This window comes from Notolabrus celidotus, chromosome 17 (genome assembly GCF_009762535.1).
Source record: "Notolabrus celidotus isolate fNotCel1 chromosome 17, fNotCel1.pri, whole genome shotgun sequence".
Taxonomy (NCBI): domain Eukaryota; kingdom Metazoa; phylum Chordata; class Actinopteri; order Labriformes; family Labridae; genus Notolabrus; species Notolabrus celidotus.
Genome location: NC_048288.1, coordinates 20,234,825 through 20,260,037, shown reverse-complemented (window position 1 = coordinate 20,260,037; position 25,213 = coordinate 20,234,825). Strand labels below are relative to the sequence as shown.

Below are 25,213 nucleotides of genomic sequence, written 5' to 3'. Positions count from 1 at the left end.
GACTTCTCTCCTTTTAAATACAATACAATAAAATACAATAAAATAGAAAACATAAATTTATATATATATATAAATTTACAAATAGAAACATAAAATTGCCAGAACAGTGCAAACAGTGCAATACTTGCAGTGTATGAAAGTTGTGAAGTAGAGGGTAATAACAGGAGGGTTAAACATTTCATGCTTCTGGAAGGTTGTTGCTGTACTTTAGCATGAATAAAGTTGCTGAGAAATAGCCCCTCCAATCACTTAACAATTAAAATCCCGCAAGAGTTCAGTGCACAAGTGATGCTTTTAAAATATGGAGGCAAATAAGGGTCTTCTTCTAATCTGTTCGGTTTCTTCTTGGCGGCCTGGGATCAGGCCCCCCGTCACCGTGGAGAGTGACAGTAATGATAAACAGTAATCAAATGTGCTCCCACGAGGGTCTGCCTCATTCCTCACTGCACATAATAGGGAGAGGGGAGGAAAATTAAGTGTTCCTTTGATCCAAGCGGCTGAATACTGAGCATGTAGCAAATTAAAAAGAGATGCCTGCTGCACCTGCCTGGAGAATTGCCTCTGAACAATACTGTTTTTTCCCACTAAAATATCTGATATGCTTGATTGTCAGTCTTAGACCATAATTTGCTCTAAACGCAGAGGTTTGTGTCTCTTATCAATCCATTGAAAGATTTACAGACATTTTCAGGAGGGCTGTGTAGAAAGGGGAACAATCACATTTCACTTGGAGGTCTTTTATGTGCTGTCATAATGTAATGTTTTCCATTTACTTTAACTGTTTGACTCTTAACCTTACTTCTAGCTGTAAAAACACTAGCCCTGATGGTGTTCATCACAAATGCACTCACATATGCAAACAGGCTGGTGTGATTAACATAAAATGCTTTAGCTCTGAGATAAAGGAAAAAGCAAAGTGAGTGGTGAAGTTTCTCTCTCAGCACTACACGAATGCAAACATCTGTGCACCTCTCTTGCGATGCAGTACATCTTGATTAAATGTGCACTTCACTGTAAAGCTTACCATGGCAACAATATGGCACTAATAGGATTAAGTGGTTGCAATTTGCCTCGTGAATATCATCATGTCACACTGGGTGTTGCGTTTGTCTGCTGTTCTAAAAGGGCCACCTCCTTCAGGTGAAGTATGTGGGAATTGGTTCTCTTTCTTGCTGTGCATGTGGAAATGATAATATTGATGATGATGTAGATGGGGAGGATGATCATGATGAACTCTTGATAACCGTGATAGACATAATCATTACAATAACAGCTGTCGGTTCCCAGATGCATAATTCTGTGTACTATAATTAGATCTATGCCATGGTGGGAGAGGAAATTAGTTTCAAATATGGTTATGTTTGTTGATTGTTTTTACAGGTACCCCCAGTTAAAAGGTAATGACAATTACCTATTGAATTAACCAGGGTTCACTTTGTCAGTGAATCACAGCTGGCATTCATTGATAAGTTAAAGTACAATGCAGACTGTGAAATGTAGCTTTGATAATAAAAACACAAAAGACAGATGTGCAGTCATTCCTTCTTTACAGGAACCAACATTACTCCATTACTCATCAATTTAACCACCAACCAACCAACTAAGCAACAACTCAACCAGCCAAACCAACATATTAGCAAGAACAAACCACTCTACTCCAAGAACCATTGAACCCAGAGGCTTAACCAACCTGCAAAACAAGACTAACTTAACAAAAAGAAACAAACAAACAAACCAAGGAATCCATCAACCATCAATACAACCAACACAAAAACCAATCAAACTCAACAATTAGCAAAATCTATACCAACTAACCAAACAACCAACCAACCAACCAATCAATCAATCAATCTTTATTTGTATAGCGCCAAATCACAACAAACGTTATCTCAGGACGCTTTTACAAACATGGGAGGTCTAGACCACTCTATGTCAAATTATGAACAGAGACCCAACTTCAAAACAGGGTAAGACTCAGTCTGACCCCACCTTAATCCATCATGAGCATTGCACATCGCAGTATTTAGCTAGTTACAGTGGTGAGGAAAAATGTTCTTTTAGGCAGAAACCTCAGGCAGAACCAGACTCATGTTAGACAGCCATCATGCCTCGACTGAGTTGGGTCTGGAAAGACAGATCGAGGGGATTAAGAGAGAGACGTGATAGTGATGAGATGAGTAGTAGCAGCTGTTGCCGCTGAAGTCCAGTACGTCCGTATCAGCTGGAGTCCAGAATGTCTGCAGCAGGAGGACGTCTACGGCAGCTCAGAGGAATCTACGAGACAATGGAGCTCAGGGACTCCAGAAAGGTCTATGGTTAGTAACTTTAATGGGACAGGCAGAGTTAAAGTAAGTGGTGAAGGGGTTGGGGGGAAGGGGGTGAGCTAGGATCCCAGTGTGTTAGTGTGCCAGTTCCCCCTCTAGTCTAGGCCTGTAGCAGCATAACAAAAGCTGGTCCAAGCCTGCGCCAGCTTTAATTATAAGCTTTATCAAAAAGGAAAGTTTTAAGCCTACTCTTAAAAGTGGAGAGGGTGTCTGCCTCCCGGACCCTGACTGGTAGATGATTCCAAAGGAGAGGGGCCTGATAACTGAAGGCTCTACCTCCCATACTACTTTTAGAGATTTTAGGTACAACTAGCAAACCTGCATGTTAGGAGCGTAGAGTTCTAGAGGGGTAATAGGGCACTATGAGCTCTTTAAGATACAAGGGTGCCTGATTTTTAAGGGCTTTGTAGGTTAAAAGAAGGATTTTAATTCTATATTCTATATTTTATTGGGAGCCAGTGAAGAGAAGCTAACACTGGAGAGATGTGCTCTCTCTTCCTTGTTCTAGTCAATACTCGAGTTGGTTGTTGGACCAACCAACCAACCAACCAACCAACCAACCAACCTGCCTACCTGCCAACCAACCAACCAACCAACCAGCTAACCAGCCAACAAATTAGAAAAACAAGACCAACCAACCCAATGAACATCCAACCAAACCAGTCATCAAATCAGTAAATCAAGCCAACCTAACCATACCAAGCCAACCCATAAACCAACCAACCAACCGACCAACCAACCAGTCACACAGAGAAATAGTAAAACCAAACCAAATCAACCACTGAATCAACCTACCAGCCATACAAACCAATTCTTAATATTGAATGGTCTCATGTCAAATATCTCAGCTTTTGTTTTGTTTAAAGGATGACATTAATGAACTGTACGACAACCAACAAATTTTAGTCAAATTGTTACACAATATTACACCAAGCTTAAAATACCAAGAGTTAAAGGAGATACAGTCATGATTGGCATCAGTGATCCATATATTTTAAACGAGACAGGAGTTTTTTATTTTTTAAGTTGTATTTTGTGGGCATTTTTTTGCCTTTATGATAGGACGGCTGAAGAGAGACAGGAAATGTGGGGAGTAGAGAGGGGGCAAGACATGCAGTACATGGTCGTGGACGGGAGTCGAACCGGCAACCTCTGCGACAAGGACTGTAGCCTCTGTATGTGGGGCCCTTAGACTGCTAAGCCACCAGCACCCCGTAAGAGATTTTTTTAAAACTAAGATTAAACAATGAGGTTTAACAAACAGAGTTTGAGATTTTACCAATATGGCAAAGAATTGGTTAAGGATAAATTTGCTAATTAAATTGAGCTGAGAATATTTGCAAAGTTGGTTGTTTCGCAATTAGTATGACAATTTTTAAACACATACTTTAAAGAATGATCACAATATTATACTTTTAATTTCTATCTTTTTAAATGGAATCAATTGGTTGTATATGAATGTCATTAACAACCTCAGCCCTGCCAAAGAACCCTTTTTCATAAAGCTTTGTGTACTGCAGAATTGTGCCACAGGTCTTGATAAGACTTGAAATGTACACTTTTCTGCAGATCACTGTGTTTGAAATTGAAAAAGCTTTAAAGTTAAAATGTATTGATGTATAATTGGGTATTTGAGAAAATCAGGAGAAAACACGATATGAAAATCACGAGTTATTTTCAGGGACTGTTAAATCCCTTTAGCTTCTATCCTGCCAAAGTTTTAAAATGTGTCACCATGAATAATGAAGTTCCTCAGATACCAACTCTAAGATCTCAGCTCAAGTTCTGCTTACTTTGAAAGCCCTCCAGTTCAGACACTTTTTAACTAGACTGGTGAATGATAGCATGGTTAAGTATCACGGCCCGGCATTGTCAAGCGGTCAAACCCTTCAGGGGGAACAAATTACTGTGAGAAATGCGGGAGGTGATGCCCGGCCGTATTACGCATTACACGGGTGAAAACAAATGTTACACTGCACATTAGAGTCATTGAGGCAGAGTTTTAATTATTGTCAGTGTCAGACTTGAGCATTGGCTCCACTCAGGGAGGCAAAAATAGAAAGGGAATTAGGCGGGTTTCACTATCCCTGACAGCTAATTACATATAAAATGGCTAACACCGCAAAACAAAAGCAGCCAGACAATTACACTTGGCTGAAGCTTTTGCCAAGCTCTCAAGACCCTAACAAGGGTGCTAAAACTTTGATTTAAAGAGGACTTTACACGACGATCCCATGAGGTTTCTGCATGCATGAGAAAACATCTGAATGTTTGCATAATTTTTTAGATCGATATGAACCTGCTCAGTCTGGCAGCACATTGGGGTTTATGCTCAGTTTAAATTGGGTGTTGCTTTTTGATGCAGCCTTGAGCTGATATCAGATTGTGTTCTTGTGATAAGTCCAACGCAGTGAATGCTAAATATGAGTCCAGCAAGCAGGACAGTTTTATTGGCTTTTCTCCAAATGAACATTGAGTTCTTCATCTATTTGCAACATAGACCAGTGGAGGATTAAGAGGTAGCAAGACTCCAGGGCACTGTGAATGGACAACTCCGTCTTGGGTGTCTTATTCCAGTATTTTCAATTAATCATATTCAATATGGTCTAATCAATCTAATTGAGGGTCAATTGCTTTCCCCCCTCTGCTTCTGTCCTGGATCTTGGCAGGCTTGCGGCTGAATGGGAGTTGGTTTAAAAGGGAATGGAGGGCTCTGTGGTTGTCAGGGCTGCTGCTTTGTGTCCTTTCCCAGCCTGGCAGAGGCTTCCTGCTCTCTGTCCTCTGAGTCAAAAGCCACCTCGGCGGCCAGAGATGGGCAGAGAAAAGGCCAGAGACAGAAAGAGAGACAAGTCCTGGCCTAGTTTGGTCTCTGGGATACTGAGACTCTTTGGCCTTTTCCTGGACTCTAACACTTTTTCCGTGCTCTTGTCTGAGAGTGTTTCTGTGACTAAAAATGGGTATCTGATGGCCTGTACCCTTGTTGTGGGCTGAGTGTGCAATTTGATACTGCAGGTGTGCTATCTCTCCATGTGAGTGTACGTGTGCTCTTGTGTTTGATAGGAAAGGAGCCCAGGAAGCAGCTGTATTTATGCATGCATGTGTGTGCTTGTGTCAGCGATCCTAGGCCAGCTGTATAACCACACCGCTCGTCCGGGCCCTCACTGCTCGATGCTGGCATAAACAAGCAGGAGCTGATCTGCGACATCCTCACATGACAGCTGAACAAAAGGAGAAACAAAGCGTGTGACGGCCTCCGACGACAGCCAGGCGCACACCCTCCCGACGTGCTGGCTGAATTAAATTTGCCTTTGAGGTAGCAAGACGGCGTATAGCTGCATGACTGCTATAATTATTTCCAAAACGTGTGGTCTAACCTGAGTTGTGCCCACATTTCTCTGGAAGGTGAAACCTTTTTTTTGAGGAGCCAGCTGGACTCAAACGGCTTTTGTTCTTTCTGAAACTTTGTTCTCATCCAGCTGTTTACCTCTCTTAATTGCTAGGGTTTGAAAACAGCAAGGTAGGGAAGCCTACGCCGTAATGACCGATGAGCAAAAGGCACATGGACTTATAGAGTTTAACTGTGGCACCAACTGATCTGTTGAAATTTGCTTTGAAAGCTGTGAGTTATTGCATGCTGTGATGGCCCTTTTTTTTATTTAAGTCTGTGCTTTTGCCTCAAGCTGCTCCTCTTGTGCTGCCAATCCAAAGAACCTGTGACAGCGCTTTTTATAAACAGGATTATTCAGATGCAGAGAACCATCTTTACACTGGTAGCAAGCCTTGACAATCTCTCCTTTCCTTGGGTTATAGGAGCAAAGACATTTACAGCAACGCTGCACAGGGTAATGATTGACATCAATTCCTCATTGCTAATTTAAGCTTCCTATCTCAGAGCATGAAATGGGATAAAGACATAATCATAAAGTTTGTGTAAGTGCCTCTGTTCTGAGCCAATTTTCCTTTTTTCCTTTGCGAGTCGTCTGGGCTCTAGGTAAAATTGTAATGTACTTAATGCACCTAGCAAATGTTTCTAACTGATGCAAAGCAGCAAAATTATAATGCTTGAAAGCATTGGCAGTGATTGAGGCACAGTAAAGCACCGCTAAATGTGTTCAGCTGATAGACGTTCAGGGGCCCATTAATTTGAGAAGGAGTAGTTGTGGAGGTGGGAGAACGAATTAGACTAAAAGCCCTTTAAAAGTGCAGCTTTAGGTGACGTCCAGGAAAAGCAGAATAATCTTTCTTTCCATGTCTCCAGGGAGAAGTCACACCAGAAGGGCTACAATACAACAGTATGCAGTCGTTTGGAGCCGAGATGACTTCTTGTCACATTAACATCTGGATAAACAAGAACAACTGTCTTATTTCAGTTATCTGTCAATGTGTGCTACAGTTAGTGAAGTCATTTGAAAGGTTTCCTCTCAAGTGTTCACAACTGTTTAACTGTATTTAGATTTATCAAGAGAATAATTTTTTTCCTTGTCACTGCATTTAAAAGTTCCCAGTTTTCAACTTAGGTTTCCCAAAAATATGTTTAAATAGAATATTGAGTTTCTGCCCTTCTCAAATGTTGTTGAATCGGTGCTACGGCACTTACCATTTTGTGGTGCAAATGCTACTTTCTCCTGCATCTTTGTTATGAAGACCATTTTTCAGGTGACATGAAAGGTTTGATGTGCTAAGGAGGACTTTTTTCATGCTCTCTGAATACTCGCTGCACATGTTTTGCAAGTTATAATCATGTTATCCACCTCTGAAACTGTGAAAAACCTTCAGACGTCTAAAACCGTCTCTCCCTCCCAAAAGTTCACTGTCAAGCCAGACACTAAATATGAACCTTCTCCTTAACTTCCCTAAGTGCACTTTATCACCAGACTGTGATAGCACGACAACAACCCAAAACAGACCGCAAAAGAGGTTTAGAAATGGTTAGCGGACAAAAACATTAACGTTCTGCAGTGGCCCAGCCAGAGTCCTGACTTGAATCCAATTGAGAATCTGTGGAGGGAGCTAAAGATCAGGGTGATGGCAAGGAGACCGTCCAACCTGAAAGAGTTGTAGCTCATCGCTGAAGATGAATGGGCAAAAATACCAGTGGAGACATGCAAAAAGCTGGTCAGCAATTACAGGAAGTGTTTGATGCTGTAAATAGCCAATAAAGGCTTTTCTATTGATTATTGAGAAGGGTATGAATAATTTTGGACATGCCACTTTTAGTTCAAATGTAAATAAAAGCTGAGAAATAAATTATTCCAAAATGATGCCTCTTGTACATCGTCTTATTACCTTCTGGGAGATGCCTGTGTCATTTCCAATCAAGAAAAACCTTGCTGGTTGAAGAAAAGTAACTTTAAGTCAAAATTTGCCTGGGGTATGAATAATTTCGGGCATAACTGTATTTAAACGGCATACCGTTTTTTGCCCTCCAACGTAACAAAAAAAAACGTATACAGAGATTAACAGATTGCTATGTTCCTGAGCGCTATTTTGAAGCCAATCATCAGCGGGTGCCATAATGGAAATTCTGAACACAAGCTGACTTCATCCGAGCTAGTGTGAGGTAAAGAGGCGGGCATTTAGCCTTTTCGCTAACAGCTACAGTTCCCCGTCTGTCAATCAAGTCAGCTATGTCCTTATTAGGGTAAAACTCGTAAGTTTAATATCTTCGAAAATAACGAGTTATAAAAAAATCAACCCCTGTACAGTGTGTGACAATAGAGAAATTAGCTACTCAGACCGAAGCCGTTTTTTGTACCAGGCTGTAAACATGTTTATTAATGCTGCAAAGATCTTCTTTTTTGAACGGGTGTGTATGTGGTTTCTGATGTTTCTGCAGCCAGCCTCAAGTGGACTCTCCATGAACTGCAGTTGTAGCACTATGGGCTTCATACTTTCACCGGAGGTTGCCACTGGGTTCTACATTGTTGTACAGTTACCTACAGACAAAGTTTACATTAAAAACTATAGTTGTAGTTGCTGACAATATATCAAAAAGTATATAATCTGATATTTTATCAGGGATCTGTACGTAGTGTTTTAGTTTGAAATTGCTCTGTAGCATTTAAGCCTCTGACTTCCTGAATGGGCTATCTACTCCACCTTGTCGCGTAAAAATAGACTTGGCGCGTATCTTTAGTAGAGAGGAGCGGAGACACTTCTGGGTTAGAAGCTGAGACGTGCTGCTGTACTCTCTGTGGTAACAGAAGCATTGACTAAAATGGGCTTGAATCAGCTCCAGAGAGTGCGATGCGTTTCACATGCTTGCTGTAGAACCAAGACGTCTCTCTCCTGTCAGCTTGTTGTGACTGTACTTGTTCTTCTTCTCTGGATCTAATAGCAGATTGCTTTCCACCACTTATTGTGTCGGCATATGCAGGCTTGGTAATAAATGAAAGCAGCTATTAGCATTTGTTTTTATCAGATACAATTAGGGTTGCAAAGGGGTGGAGCGTTTCTGGTAAATTTCCATGGGAAGTTAAGCTGGGGAATTTTGGAAATATTCCAAATTGGAAATTATGGTAATTTGTTGGAATTAACTGGCAATTTAATGGAAAGGTATCATATCCATAAATATTTGTTTTGTGATAAGCAGACATCCATCCAAAAAAAATAATTTAAAACAGATTTATTTGTAAGTAGAACTTTATCAAGTGTTAAATATGTTATTGAACAATCAATTCTTTCATTGAAGAACAAAAACATGAATGTTGAGTTAAATATTACTTATCCCCCGACCCAACCCATTCAAAGATTAACAAAAATGTAATCCCAACAAAGTCCCATTCAAAATGTTAAATGAAAAGAGCCGCTCTCCCTCTAACAAACTCCCATTCAGCATGCAAATAAAAAGTGCATGTAGGGGGCGTGGTCTCAATAGCCCTGCAGTAAGCAGTGTGCTATGTGCATGTGATTGAGGAATAGCATAGATATTCAACTGTACTTTCATGAAATCTGGTTGTTTAAGTCAAGATTATGCTAAAATATATTATCCCCAACTATATTTAAGTTCCCTAATAAGAGCCAACCTTCAATTTAGTAGATTCCTGGTTTATTCCTGTGAATTCCCATGGAAAGTTTCTAACTTTTGCAACCCTAGATACAATTGTATTATCAGATAATACATTTGGTTTTACATCCCTAACAAATTGTCCCCTATATGATCCAAGAGCTTATAGAGCAAGACCAAAAATCTGCCCACTTTGTGAATAAAAAAACTCAAGGTTGGAATCAACAATGACTCAGTAAAACATATATAAGAAGAGATCAATTAAATCACGACACAGAAGTTATGTCATTACTCATCCTGACAGTTGTTTAAATATTCAGCTATGGGTGAAATATTCTAAAGTGAAGTATGAAACAACACTATGACTAACATGTTTTTTTATTACAACAAGAACTGACTGTGCAGAACTGTCTCCCCTACTCCCTTGTGGAAGTATTTGTAACCATGTTTGACATCTCAATAGAAAACTAACAGGAACATCGCCTGTTATATAAACTTGTAGGTCAATAAGGTTACTGCGTTGTCTTTAGTTGCATCCTGAGATCTGTCCCTGCTCCCCGGGTGCTGCTGCCTGTGAAATGGTTCTGTTCTACAAAGATATCCTCATTCTAGTGAGTTTACTGGAGAAGATTATCATCCCAGGGAGATGATTCGCAGCAGGTGAGCAGCCGTTGTGTGTGTATCCAGGTATGACTGATGAGGTTCAATATATGCTGCTCTCCTGCTGAGTTCACAGGGCACTGCTCCAGTTTCAGAGAATGCAGGATCAACATTGCACCACAACAGTCGTACATGGCTCCTTCCCCTATAAATCTGTGGGTGTGAGCTTAATGGGGGAGCATAGGCAGCAGACCTTAAATAGAGGTAACTAATTCCTCTGTTGCACTCGGCCTACAATTCTGCTGAGACATTTATAACTGGGTGAGCCTGCCAATACCTGAGAAACAAATGTATTGCTGGTGTTTTGGTCACCATTTAGAAAGGATTAAAGCCACAAGCCATGATTGGTTTACAGTGTCATTTATTGGCCTGCACACCCTTTTAGTGTGCAGACAGCAAATACTGCAATTGCTCTCTGGGGCCTTAAAGGGAAAGTCTAGTGATATGGGTTGTTTTTGTTTTTGTAAATAAACCCAAGAAGACACCAATCAATTGATCCTTAAAGCAAGAATAGCATGTGTGGCCAAATATGGTTAAATTCTCTGTTACAGTTGTCCAGAATCACATCACTGAAGCACATCATGAGGGTTTACACACAGCAGCCTCCCTTGGTTATGCAGTTTATGCAATTCTGCATGTTTCAGCCTGATGGTGTGTTGTTTGCCATAAAGTGTGCAGGGGGCTAGAGAGCTGATCACAGAGCGGATGCATTTCTAGCATGTGAGAAATTTCAGTCGGAGGACTGCATACTCCGCCGACCAAAGTATGAAGAATTTGAAAGCAGAAAGCGTTGAAAGCAGAACCACGGATGGCAGACGATACCTGAAAGCAACCTGGCAACACGCTGCATGATGTGGACAACTGAGAACACATATACGTATTCAACTAGGGATGTACATTTTAAGTATTTTCCGTGATCGATTTTAGGAAATGTTAACGATCTATTATTGATTAATCAATAAAAAAAACCATTATTATTCTTATTTCAAAAACAAGGCCAATACATTTTTTCCCCCTAAATTATATTTGCTACAGCAACAAAATAGATATAACTGACGGTATTGAATACGGGTACATGTATAACACGCTGAATATCAATGATAGGGCTCATAAAAATATTCTCCGCGGACAGTCTTATAAAGTGAAGGCTCATAATACTAACAGAAAAGTACTTAGGACTCAGTGTCCAGTTTTCTCTCTACTCGTTCTTATTGAGAAAAATAAACATGTGTATTCGGTCAGGTGTCAGCCGGGAATGCAACCGGGTCATAATCAGTCCAGCGGCAGAAAAGCCCAGACGGCTCTGATGTTGCTGGTCTCCGGACATAGCGTACGAGCAATTCCAACTAGTCTGTTGGCTTTGTAACCAAAGGTGGGGAAATGTCCTGTTTAAAGTAGTCAACCTGCATGTCTGTGTCGTTGTTGGCGGCAGTTGCGTATTGATCCTCTTTTAAAAAGCGCACGTGAAGACCTGACGCACAGCCGCAGCCGCCAGCTGAGTGTCTCCGCTGTGCGCAACACCTTTAACTGATTAACATCGAAACATGCTTTAAACTTAAAACACCTCCCTGATAGCTGAGTGTAATATGAGACCACATGTTTGTTTCCATGTGACGGAAAATTGAAAACAAAAATGCGTGTTTCGAGTAATTTGTTAACAATCAATTAATTGATAATTGATTGTGTACATCCCTAATATGCACAGATCAGCCGTAACATTATGATCACTTGAGATCCAATGCAATCTAATACAACACTACCACAAACTATACTTCCATTAAGCTTCTACATTTTCAGTTTTTGACGACACTTGGTCATAATTAGAGATGTCCCTATCATCTTTTTTGGCCTCCGATTCCAATCCAACTTTTAAATATTGATTATTTGTCAATACCGAATCCCGATCCGATACTTGTGTTTGCCTAGATAATAGTTGCAGAAAAGATAAGAGAGTTGAGCTGCACACTGCTTTTTTCCTTTAACAAAAATAAGTAATTAGAAAAATAACTAAAATATGTCTGATGTAAATTCCATTAAATTTCATCCAGCTACCGTTGATGTAAAACTCATAATCTGTTTGACAAGCTCTGCTATATGAGACACACCAAACTGGTGTGCATTCAGCATTCTTAAATTCGAGGCTGCTCAGAACACAACAAGACGGTGGCACGCCCGTATAGAGAACGGCAGCTGCTGCTAGCCACAAAGTTGCTAATGCTAATGTAACAGACTGTTCTGTGCTTTGTTTATGTTTTTGTCTTTCTGAACCATATGTCCCTGGAGAGTTACCGTAGAGTTACCGTAGGGTGCGTAGAGCATATGCTTTTTTCTCTAATATGTCTGGCATGTAAGTTCTACAATAAAATGTAATCATGGCTTGAGTTCTATTATTCTCTCATTATGAATACACGGTGAAGCAAACTCAGAATGCTCAATCACACTCTCGCCTTCAGCTGCAAATTGTGTTAAGTGACAGCGGATGTAAATGATTGGATGAGATGATTGGCATTTGAGCCGATCAATAAAAAAACATCCAGGTCAGCTCTGATCCAATTGTTGAGATTGAGACATCCTTTGTCATAACTGTACTCAGTGACATACTCAGGCTGTTTAGGGGACAGGGGTGAAACCTGCTGTGTGTCATGGGGCGCTTGAACGTTATGATTCATATAGATCTGCCTCGAGTAGCATTTTGAAGACCACTTTGTGAACTCTTCATAGTCCCATTCCTCATTGGCGCTCTATAATAATAAGGTAGCTGCACAACAGGCCTGATTCTAGCCCGTCAAACATAATGGTGGGCTTTGTGAAAATTTTAGTTGGGAACACTGGAAGGTAGCGTGAAGGTTACAGAATTGTAATAATTTCTCAAACCCCTGATACCCAGAGTTCAGGGTTCATTTCAACATGGTGAGGCACAAGTAATTAGAGGGGGGTATGGGGGTCCTCCACAAGGACATTTTCAGCATCTAACTCTTAATTGCCTGGACTCTGGTGAATTTTTATGCAACAATTTGTGGTGGAAATGTAATTATGTAATTATTGTCCCTTCAGCTTGTTTGTTGATCATAAGAAAAACAGAACAGTCTCATTTGTCACTTCTATTGGTAAGGAAGGTAGACCTCTGTTTGACTATCTCGCCCAAGTTTTCAATCTTCACCCCCAAAATGTTTCCATCATCTTGTGCAGTCCACACCATTAATGCAGGTCACAGTTTACTGAGACGTCCACAAACTAATTGGACAAAGTTTACTTCACAAAGCAGCAGTGAAGTTTCTTTTAATCTGCCTCATGGCTGTAAGGATAAAATGTTTACCAAGCAAATACCCACATGGAAGAAACCTCATTCTATTCTTTAGCCCTTTTATTTCATTCAGAAGATCCCCTCGTGAGTTTTGAGGTCCACGCTCCTTGGCAGAGCGAGAAACATTACTCCTTGCTTGGGAATTGTAAGTACACGTCTATATATATAAGTGTAGCCTTAGGCAGGAGCATAGCTATTTGCCATGGCTTGCTTTCTGCATCCCATGATACCTTTCCATCCCAGGTGTTCCTCATACATCATCTCTGGCAGTTCTAATCATAGCATGAAAACTATATTAGCATATTGTGGTGAGGTCACTTTTATATGTAGACATTAAATGTAGGTGTGCAGCATTGTTTGCAGGTTATTCTTAGGATGGTATGAGTTTAATTATTTAGAGTGGCTGTAAAATTAAAGATCTTGTGGCAGGTTTTCACATTAGGACAGTAACATGTCAGCTAGGGGTGGGAATTGATAAAATTTGATCAATGTCAATGCCATTGTCGATTCTGCTCATCAATCCAGTTCCTTATCAATTCTCCTAATGATTCCTGAGTATTTTTTTGAGGGAAAAAAAAATAGTTCTACACAGTCTTCCTCACCAAAAGGAACCATTTTGTTTTTTACAAAATTATGTCTGCACAAGACTGGCCCCTCGAGCCTGGATGAAAAGACTTTGAATTTGGAGAGGAAAAACGTTTTTTTTTTTTCCTCCGGGGGTCATCGCGGTGGTATTTTACCCGCTCTCGGTGCCTTATTTTCGGCTGCGTGAGTCTGGACGTGGCCCCTCAAGCCTGAGGGAAAGCGTCCCGACTCTGAAAGGGGAGAGGTAGGCGGGGGTTCGCCTCCCCGACGTGAACATCTTCACATGGAACCCTTTTCCACTTCGGCCGGACGCGAACCCCAAGCTTCGAGGCCGAGTTGACAAATGCTTCATCATATTTGAGGTGTTTGCACCTTTACATGAGATGACAGCGTTACACTGATTGCACACGGCATTGTTCTCATCTCTTTTACTAAAATGTAGCCACGCTTTAGACCGCTTCTTCCTCTCCATGTTTCCTTGTGGTTGAAGGAGTTCTGTGTCGCAGAGTATATGACGTAATGCAACGTACCGCAACGTGACGTGACGTCGTGCTGGGAAATGAATCATTAAGAAGAATTAATAACATCTCAGGTGTACAATTCCAATGGAATTTATCAATTGGAACCGGTTCTAAGTCGGATCCGGTTTTCGTTTCCCACCCCTAATGTCAGCAGTTGACAAAGTGTTGCATCTTTGTCCTGAAACACCATTTATTCCAGTCCACCAACTAATGAAAATGCTCCTAATTTGCATTATATTTTTCTGACATCTCAAAAGTGCAATTCAGACTCTTTTGACAGTCAATGGAAATCGTAATAGAGTCACCAACTGAGGGCAGTATGCGACTTACACAGAGTTCAAAAGAACAATTAAACCTGCACTGAGCTGGGAAACAGGAATAGGCGCAAAAAGGAAGGAAAAAAAGTAAATTTTATGATAAGTTCTTAAGCTCATAGTCCGCCTGAGACAGATGAATACATCTCAAGGCTGCTAGGGAGATTGAAAAATGGAACATCAAAGGCCTCCAGGACTCCACCATATGTCATTACTAAAGACTCAATATTTGTGCAAGCAAAATGTGTTGTGGACTCAGAGGCTTTCTCTGAGTGTCCTGAGGAAATGAAGTTCCATGACAAGTCGGAGGAGTCAATTAATCGTCGGGCCTTAGTTCAGGCAGAATGATGAGGTGGGGTTAAGTCCGCCGGGCCACTAATTAAAAAGAAGCAAAGCTCGTCTCTGTCTCTGCAACACAATGGTAGTTTAGATGGATGCTTGCTCCTGCTGATTCACACACACACACGTACATGTACATTAATATGCTCACAGATACAAACACTTGAACCCCAACACACACAAAACTGACTTCTGATTAGATTTCACTGCTGAAAGGCTGCTGTTGCACATCGCACCCAATGCAGTGCGTAGGATGTCACCAGCATAACACAGTCAAGTAACATCTACTCGATTACCCCAATCAAAGAGCCACGTTCACGCCGGCTAATAAACTCCATTAACTTCTAACGTTAATTCAATGGCAGTGTAAAACACAGTTACATGACATTGAGAAAGCAATTATCAGCGAGACAATAATTTGGTTAATAAAGATCCCATTAACAGTCATTATGCTACTTTGCTGATTCTTTTATCTCCAGGCGAGCAGGACGGAAAGAGGACAGATGCCCTAACTGCTGACAAAGACCTTAATTCATTCCCTTTGTTTGAGGGAAAAGACTGTATTAGAGATAGCTATGCTTTTTTTCTATCCCTTTATAATATATCAGTTGTGTTCATTTCCCTCCTGGTTAATAAGGCTTAGAGAAGGACACTGTAAGAATGGCTCACCTCTCATTCTTCACCTCAATTTACCTCGCTTTCCTCAAGCTATGCCTCACAGCGCTCACACTTTTGATTTGCATTTATAGTTAAATGATGAAAGTGTAAGTGGAGAGCCAGAATTACATTCAGGCAGGTGGGCTGGGATGAAATCAGCCATCATGATATTCTTGGCAACATGGAATCCAGGCACAATCCTGTCAGACATGTCACACAAACCAGTTATTAAAGGTGTCATGTATAGTCAGTGAATGTTAGCACTACAATGAAGCACTGCTGAAATATGCAAGCCTGTGTTTCTTCATGTTTAAATAAAGTAAAGTTTTATGCTCTGATAGCATCAAGGCCATTCAAAAATGTACATGCAGCATAATACTGTAATATTCTTTTCTCACAATAGTAGATTGATCTCCTCGCATTGTTCAAAATGGTTCTTTTCTTTTCCTTACATTCCTTACATTCCATAACCTCCACACTTGTAGAGTTGCTGTTTAACTAGTATGCCGGCTCCTTGAGATCTGAGCTTGAATTTAGATTAAATCTGCTGCAGGCAGGAGACAGAGAGTAACGGCGGTCAAGTGACATGAGGCAGTTGAGAGAGCTAATGAAACAAAGCGGTAATGCAAAGACATGAGTTATCATTTTGGATCTTTTTTAAAGTGGTTCAATTCTAAAGGAATAAGAAACGTGTTCACAGCTCTGCTCAAACAATAAAGAGGCTACATTTTGCTTATGCTGCTGCTCTAGCTCTCATGCCGCCTGCTGTGTGTGTCTCTGCTCTGCTCTCTGTCAGACCTGCAGCTCTAACATAAGCAACCACAAATAGGTCAGTTCAAATTCACAGGTTGGAAAATACTGATGTTTTATAATGTCCAATTGTGTCTCAATGAGATGCACTGGTCTCATTCGTGTCTGTTGAGGCAGATAAAGAGCAAGACAATTTTTGTTACTGTTAACAGATTATCAAATGAAATTACAAGATGGCTATCCAATTTCTGGTGTTCAGGACTCATATTTTTGTTACCCTGGTATCCAGATAAAGTTGTTACTCATATCATATTGAAGATTACAATTCTGGTCTTGAGGCAACCCTTCGTTCTAATAATTTACAATTTTGAAGTAATTAGTTTTGACTCAGTTGCACAGCAAGTAGTATTCTCAGCCCAACTAGATATCCAGTTGACATCCATTCTGACTAGGGTGCAAAGGGGTGGAAAGTTTCCGGTAAATTTCCATGGGAAGTTAAGCTGGGGAATTTTGGAAATATTCCAAATTGGAAACTTTCCCTGGGAATTGATGGGAATTAACTGTGAATTGAGGGTAATTTAATGGAAAGGTATCAGATCCAAGCAAACATATTTGTTTTGTTATAAGCAGACTAGGATCAGCATTTACTAAAAAGCTCTAACTTTTGAGCATTTATTGTTTTGCATATGAACGGAAGATACGATTAATGTATTTTTGAAAGGTTGGATTTTTCATTTGCACTTCTCTTTCTCTCCTTTCTGCTCTGCACAGGACAGTGCTACAAAGATCATCTTCCAGTGTGACCTTGTGTTTCCTCTCAGTCAAACAGCATCAGGCTCTCCTTCAGTCTGAACGTTTCATGATGTCTGAAGGAAAACGATGGAAGGACTTTGTGCAGTTTATTCACCCAGTGTTCAGGCATAGATCCGTCACTTTCAATGTTCTAATTACTTCTCTCTCTCTGTCTCTCACTTTCTCTCTTTCCCTCTGTCCTTTTCTCTGCTTTTCTCTCCCTGTCTCTTTCTCCCTTTTTCTCTCTCCGTTTTGTCTTTCTCTCTGTTTCACTCCCCCCCTCTCTTTCTCTCTCTCTCTTTTTTTTCTCTCTCCATCTCTGTATCACTCCTTTTTCTCCCCCATCTCTTTTTATCTCCCCTCTCTCTCTCTCCCCTCTCCCTTTCTCTTTTTTCTTTGTCCTCTATTTGTTTCTCTATTTCTCTTTTCTCTCTCTCTCACTTCTTTCTCTCTCTCTCTCTGTCTCTCTCTCTCTCTTATTTCTCTCTCTCTCCCTGCGCTTTCTCTTGCTCTCTTATTTCTCTCTCCCCTACTCTTTCTCTTTTTTTTTCTCCCCCCCTCTTCCTTTCTCTCTCTGTCCCTATTGTGTCCCCTTCTCTCTCTCGCACTTACTTTTATTTCTCTTCACTCTTTCTCTTTCTCTCTCTTTTCTCTCTCTCCCCCTTCTTTCCCTCTCTCTTTTTTACCCTACCCTTCTCTCTCTCTCTTACACTTCTCTCTCCCTGGGCTTTCCCTTGCTCTCTCGTTTCTTTTTCCCCGCTCTCTTTCTCTCTCCCCTGTCTCTTTCTCTCGCTCTCTCTTATTTCTCTCAGTTTCTCTCTCTTTATCCTCTCTCTCTCCCCTCTCTATCACTCTCTCTCTCTTGTGTAGAAAAATACCATTATTTGCTAGCTGTACAATATAAGCTCTGAGCACCATGCAGCAGTAAAAGGCACAGTAGAGTTCAATAACACAGCAGGTTACAGTTTAGCTATAGGCCAAAAGAGGAGGAATAGAAAGGTCATCGAGGTAGAGAGAGCAGAAAGACACTCAAAGATTGTATAGAGTTAACTTGACCTGTTATTGAAAACAGAAAAATCAAGGTGTCATGTCATTTGTTGCCTTAAGTGTTCCCCGCTCTGCTTGTGTGATTATACTCACATTTTTGCCTATAAATAACCTCCACCTAGTCCACAATGCAGTGACACCAAACTGAAACACAACCAACATGAGCATGCAGACCGGGGATAATCTAATTTTCCGTTTCTTCATGGATGAAGGAGAAGAATCGGAGGTACAGTCGCCCGCTGGCTCTCGGGGACCAAAATACAGTGAAAGATAGAAGAAGCATGGGGGGGTGAAGATAGAACGAGGGGGAGCTATTATCCCCGCAGTTCCGGGAAAGACACTTCATCTGAGCATCATCTGTGGTTCTCTCCTGGGGGCTATAACTGGTTGGCTAACAACAATAACAACATATCTCTCTGGAAAAGAAAAGAAAGCTGCTGCCTGGAAAAAAAAAATGCATTCTTATCTTGCTCCAGTCATCTTTGTCATGGAACGAAAAGGTGTGGTGTGTTGTGTCAGGCGGGGAAACAGGGAAGTGATGTATCCTTTGTGCTGCTGGTGATAGGGGAGACAGGCTGCAGTTTGTAGATTAAGTTAAAATGATGCTTCCTTCAATACATACTGTAATGCCTCACTGTTAAATGGCTCAATAATGATGCTGTGACTTTTATAATCCAGGACAAACATTAACATACTAATGATTTTAGTAGTAGATTAACTCTTTATCACATAATCTGATCTGTTCCCATTGTCAAACTGGAAGCATCAATGCTCCCCACAGTCGCCCTCCTGACTTTGCATCCCTGCAGGGGGACAAGTTTTAATGACTCAGATCCCTGCCACCTAGGAGCCCCCTGACTCGGGTTAACTTAAACATCTTGATGCTGTCCAAACCCCCGGAGTGAGGGCACCTTTTCTCGGCTTGTAACTGATGCCTCCCTCACATGGCTTCTCTGTTTCCCCACAGCAAGACGGATGTAGATCAATACCTTGATGACATCTTGCTGTGTTTGCATGTGTTTTTCTTTGCTCCTGTCTCTTCTCAAAGCCTGAGACATCAGCTGGATGGGAGATTTTTTACAGGACAGGGACCAACATATGCAATATTCCAGTATGTGCATTGCCAATCATGTGACTTTTTTGCTAAATACAAGACCAAAACTTCACCCTCTCCTGCCTGCCATAACTAATCTACAGTGGAACCCTGTCTGATAACACACAGGTGCAGCCCTGCACTTTATCACACAGAGAACGGATGGCTGTGCATGTGGAGTCTGGGTGTCTCCTGCCTGTGAGCACAGGCACATGCACAAAGCTGCTGCCATTTTAGAAACACCGGCGTGATGCTCAGCGCTGACACTCATTTACTCCAGGTGGATTTTAAGAGTTCATTCTAGCTTTTTAGCAGCACCTCCCTCCAGCACTGGTAAACACTGTGGCCATATTGACTGCTACCAGAGCAGATGTGCTGCTGTCTGTACTTCAGGTCTCAAAATATGAAGCCCATGCAGAAGTGCTATAAACTGTAGTTCATCGAGCGTCTGCTTGAGGCTGGCTGCAGAAACACTGGAAACCACATACACACCAATTCAAAAAAGATGATCTTTGCAGCAGAAATAAACATGTTTACAGCCTTGATCAAGAAACGGCTTTGCTTTGAATCGCTAATTACCCTATCAGCACACTGTTCGGGGGGGGGGGATTTTTTCCAACGCGACAGTTCAGAAGATTTTAAGGTTACGAGTTTTGCCCATTTAAAGACATGCCAGACTTGACTGACAGGCGGGAACACATAACTGTTGGCAAGGAGGCTCAAACCCCGCCTCTTTACCTCACACTAGCTCGACAGAAGTTTGGTTGGCTTCAGCATTTCCAATATGGCTTCCGCCGATGATTGGCTTCAAAACAGCGTCAGGAACAGATAGGGGACGTCACGGATACTACACAGCACAAATATAGCCCAAAAGAGCATCTTTGGAAAGCCATACAAGGTACAGCTCACAGTGTCATCAGAGAAGTCATCAGAAACCTCACTAAATCAGTTTACCAGTGACCTCTGACCCTCACTGAAAGAAAAAGAAGTTATATTGGACATTTGAGAAACACATTAGATTTGAAATGTTTCAAAGACATTTACAGTTTTATTTTGTATACAAATGTAAAGAAAACTGTTGTTTTTGTTGAAGTTATATGCTCTTATCACCAACTTGCATAATAATTTGGCACACTCTGCATTCTGCATTTATTTAAAAATACAGCCGAAAAGCATCATTTTAACCACACAGTTGAAGAAATATATTCACTATCTGACTTCCTAACAAATTTGAAAAGGACTGTTAATCATTTTTTTTTTAATATTCACAAAAATGCAACTTGCATAATAATTTGGAACATCGTGTATTTATACAGTCTATGGTCTATACCTGTAGTGCATGTACAGTGTAGTGTCCAGGGGGAATGCAGTACAAGACAATGAGCTTTGGTTTGATTAGAAATGACTATCACTGGTGATGCAGAGAAAACATAACTTTGAACATTGTTAGAAACAGTTGATGAAATACTTCATGGTGTTAGAGCTGCTGTCAGAGAGCTTAACCCAGTGTGGGTCGAATGATTTGAGTGGGTTATAATTTAAAAACAGAAAATAGACCACCATGAGGAGTTTTTTTTACTGGTAATGAAACAGATCGAAATCAACAATGATGCTTTTTTTTATAACCTACAGGTGAGTTTATAACCTCAAATGAGTCAGTTTACAATATACTGACCAAACAGCTTTATTTTGCTTCTTCAAATATTCACAGTGAGTGTTATATTTCACGATAAAAAGACAGCAGGACAACACAGAGAACACTGTTTACTCCGTAGACTGTATAACAGCCACATTTCTCTTTGTTAAGTGGAGTTTTAAAGCCCAACGATGCCTTGCAGGAGGCAGAGAGGCGGAGTTGAGGCCAGCTTTTAGTCTCCTGACTAACACTTACAATGTGCTTGTTCCCCAGTCAAGCAGGACAGGCCCCTAAATATGCCTAATTATGCAGAACTTGTAATCCTAATGTCTTAAAAATGAATGAGTTGTTAAAAAATTAACCTCCTAGTATGTAGGATAAAGAAGTGGGCTCTTCAGACCACAAGCAATTGTGTACCATGTTGTAAACATGCTTGATTGTGCTGTAAAAATTGTCATTTTAACATGGGGGTTCATGGGGTCTCATCATAAACTGTATAAATAATGGACGTAGTGTGTGTGATGTCACCCATCTGTTCCTGAGCGCTGTTTTGAAGCCAATTGTCGGCGGGAGCCATATTGGATATGCTGAACACAACCAAACTTCTGTCGAGCGAGTGTGACGTAAAGAGGCGGGCTTTGAGCCTCCCAACGACAGCTACAATGTTCCCACCTGTCAATCAAGTCAGCTGTGCCTCTCATAATGGAAAACTTGTAATCTTAATATCTTTGAAATTGCCATGTAATGAAAAAAATTCACCCTCGTACAGTGTGTGCCGATCAAGACATGAGCTACACTTGTTTTTTGTACCAAGCTGTAAATATGTTTATTTCTGCTGTAAAGATCGGCTTTTCTGAATTTATGTGTATGTGGTTTCCGGTACTTCCGGAGCCAGCCTCAAGCGGACCCTCAAGAAACTGCAGTTTTTAACACCTGGCTTTAATTCTTGCGGCCGGAGGTTGCCGCTTGGGACTCATGGCCTTTTGGAGCCAGCCTCAAGTGGACATTCCCGGAACTGCAGCCTTCCTACATTGGTTTCATGGATTCATCATAATATCTGAGATTGCAGCTTGGCCCACACATGTACAGCAGGGGTTCCCAAAGTGTGGGTCAGGATCCTCTGGGGGGTCGTGAGATGTCTTCCAGAATGTTTTTTTTTTGTAATTGATCTAAAATTAGTACATTTTACCCATTATACTAAAAAAAAAGACAAAAATAGTAGGCTGAACTTGAAATAAAACCTTGAAAATAGAAAATGTAGAGTTTTCTGCCTTTCTTTTTGCCAGATGACTCCTAAGTTTAGCGTTAGTGAACAGTCATTATCAAAAGCATCAGTAGCAGCAGGTTAATTCATAAAGGAACAGGAATCACAGCCACATGCTCACATGGTAGGCTAATTTTGAAGCCACATTAAATCACTTTGAGGGACAGTGGGGGTCACGAGTCTTTGGCACCTACATTTTCGGGGTCGCGGGCTGAAGAGTTTGGGAACACCTGATGTACAGGACAGAATCAGCAGAGATGTAAGAGTCCGTACAAAAAGAAAGTCATACAAAATCTGTCTGGAATTTTGAATCATCTAAAGACAGACTTCTTTTATCTGGATCTCTTATTCTTTTATCGTATATAATTGAAATAAATATTTTCCTATATCTTCCTTCATTTATGTCATGCAGCCCCAATTTCTCATGGTTCCTCTTTTACAAGCCTGAGACTTTCATCATTTACTATGATGCTCAGGAAGAAATCAGCTAATCACAACTGATATCACAACTGTTCCTTTAAGGAGTCTCTCCATGTTTCTTTACAGTGTCTGTGTTGTGTCTGAAATTGGCTAAATTTCACCGAGTCTGGGAGGGGGATCTGTGAGAGGCAATCGATTTAAAATTGCCACCGAGCGGGGAGAGTGCAATTGATGTCAAGGCTGCTCAGAAATGAGTTTTCTTGGCTTTCCGATTGAAATGACGTGGAGCCATTGTGACTGGAGGCAGAGTGGAGCCGGGCAAGGACCTATTATCGAGTACCCCAAGCCTGAGCAGAGCAGTTCAGATACAGAATCTGTGCCCTCTCCCCCCACCCTGCCCTCCCCAAACATTGTAAGCATGCACAATAGAGGCTAAAGCACACAGCCGGAAGCTGCTCAGTCCCTAATCTGCCCTTTTTTTTTTTACAGGCCAGAGTGGGTCAGAGCATCTGCTTTCCAGAGGTCTCTTCACTGGAGACAGCCAATTAGAATGCTCTCTCTTTGCATGGTCTGCAGGGAGCTGGAGGAGGCACCCAGCCGCACCTGTCAATATTTACTGTTCTAACAAAATACATCATTCATTGCCATCTGCTCTCCGGCAGCACGCGTAGGGGCGCTGCTGCTGCAAAATTAATAGCACTTCTAATGCTCCTTTCCTAATGGGCTTAATCAATTAATCAGCCATTCGCAATCTGGAGGCACCATTAACCAGTGCATAGATCCCTAATGCTGTCAAAAGATATGAGTTTGCTCCACCGCAGTAACAAACTCAAAATGAACGCGTGCCTTTTCTGCGGCTGCTTCAGGTACGTAACTGTATCTCTGCATAAACATGATTAAACACTGCTGCTTGGTGTTAACCAGCAAAGCATATGTAGCTTTACTGCTGCCATTGTTGTGTTTCATCAGTTCCTGCTATGTGATGACACATGCAGTGCAAGAAGGAGCCTTGTACTGAGAAATATTGCATGGGCAGCCTGAAGCTTAGGCCCAGAGGCTGGATGTGATCGTGCATTTTGATGTTCCCTCTCTTGTGCTGTTAGGCGGCAAACAAAAAAAAAAAAAAAAAAGCACCGTCCTGGAGAAAGTGTGTTCGCTCTCGTCCATGAATGTCTGTCTTATTCCGTTCTTCTGCCCCCCCAATCACTCCCCCCTTTTCTCACGCAAGCACATCAAAGCTGGAGATGTAAAATGATGTTTGACAAACATTCTACTCAGGAGGCGTCTCATTCTGATTTCACGACCTCGGGCACCTGGAGCAACGTAGGTCCATTCCAAAGGCAAAACCCTCGCATTGGAATTTGCAGCACACTTTTTACTCTGGCATGTAGGGCAAACAGTCAAGGGATTAGAGTGTTATATCCAAGTGTGTGTGTGTGTGTGTGTGTGTGTGGGTGTGTGTGGGTGGGTGTGTGTGGGTGGGTGGGCGGCATATATGTGAATACAAAACTGTCATTTCATCCGTGTGCTCTCAAGCTATCAACAGTATGATCACGCATCAAAGTGGCTGCTGTGTCTGACTGCATAATCACCGAAGCAAATCTCACTCCCATTCAGCCCCGAGTTATCAGAGGATATTGTTTTAACCCTTTGTTTTGTGGCTCTGAGCAAGACATAGAGTCTTTGTTTCAAGCTGGTTGACACGAATATCAGAGTTCTGCATGCAGGTCGATAACCTTCAGCATGTTTGAATTAAGGAGGTGTGTCTTAGACGTGCATGCTGCCATCTAACATAGACTTCTCCAAGTATTCCCACAGTGTCGCTGGCGCTTTAGCACTCATAGTTTTTTGCTCCTGCTTCCCTTGAACTTCAATTTTGCACACACACAAGCATCCAGTTATTGCTGTTTCTCCCCAGAGTATACGCACTCACACACACAAACGCACAAATACACACCCCCAAAATCTCTCACATCTACCTTTAGTGCGCTTGAATTCCCATAGTAATGCTTTGCCTCTCGCTTAAATACACTCGCACAGACACACACACAGCTGGATCTCTCACATCTCGCCCACAGCCTAATTCTCATGCACGACCATTCAGATATTTTCCATATCGGTTCTGAGTCTCTCTTTCTCATGCGCCCACACAGACACTACTCTCTGACACACACAAAAACACACACACACCCCAGCCAAATGATCCATCCCAGGAATAGCGTTCAACATCTGGCCAACAGGGTTTTGTCTCCCGCTACATCTCCTGGGTTGCCCTTTTCCGGACCCCTGCTCGTTCTGATGGATCACCTGCAGACCGGGATGGATGCCGCCTCATCCCCTCTGCTCACCTTCTCTGCCATTTCATCCTATCTGCACTGCTTATCTGTCATACTCACAGGCCATTTGTTACGTCGCCGCGGCTGCCGCGTGCTTTACATATGCCTGTGTGTTTGCATATGCCCGCAGGTGTGATCCCCTGACCCTCTGCTTGCAGCTCCAGT

General features: G+C 41.6%; 2 long non-coding RNA genes across 2 annotated transcripts in view; both read left to right on the top strand.

The window, feature by feature from the left end:
- The window catches only part of LOC117828717, a 70,651-nt gene that overhangs the window by 13,350 nt on the left and 32,088 nt on the right, over positions 1-25,213 (top strand). The gene's annotated exons all lie outside the window — the stretch shown is intronic.
- Positions 9,892-23,607, top strand: LOC117828718. Its single transcript, XR_004634485.1, has 3 exons — positions 9,892-9,990; positions 22,839-23,124; positions 23,202-23,607. It is a non-coding gene; the product is annotated as an uncharacterized LOC117828718 (long non-coding RNA).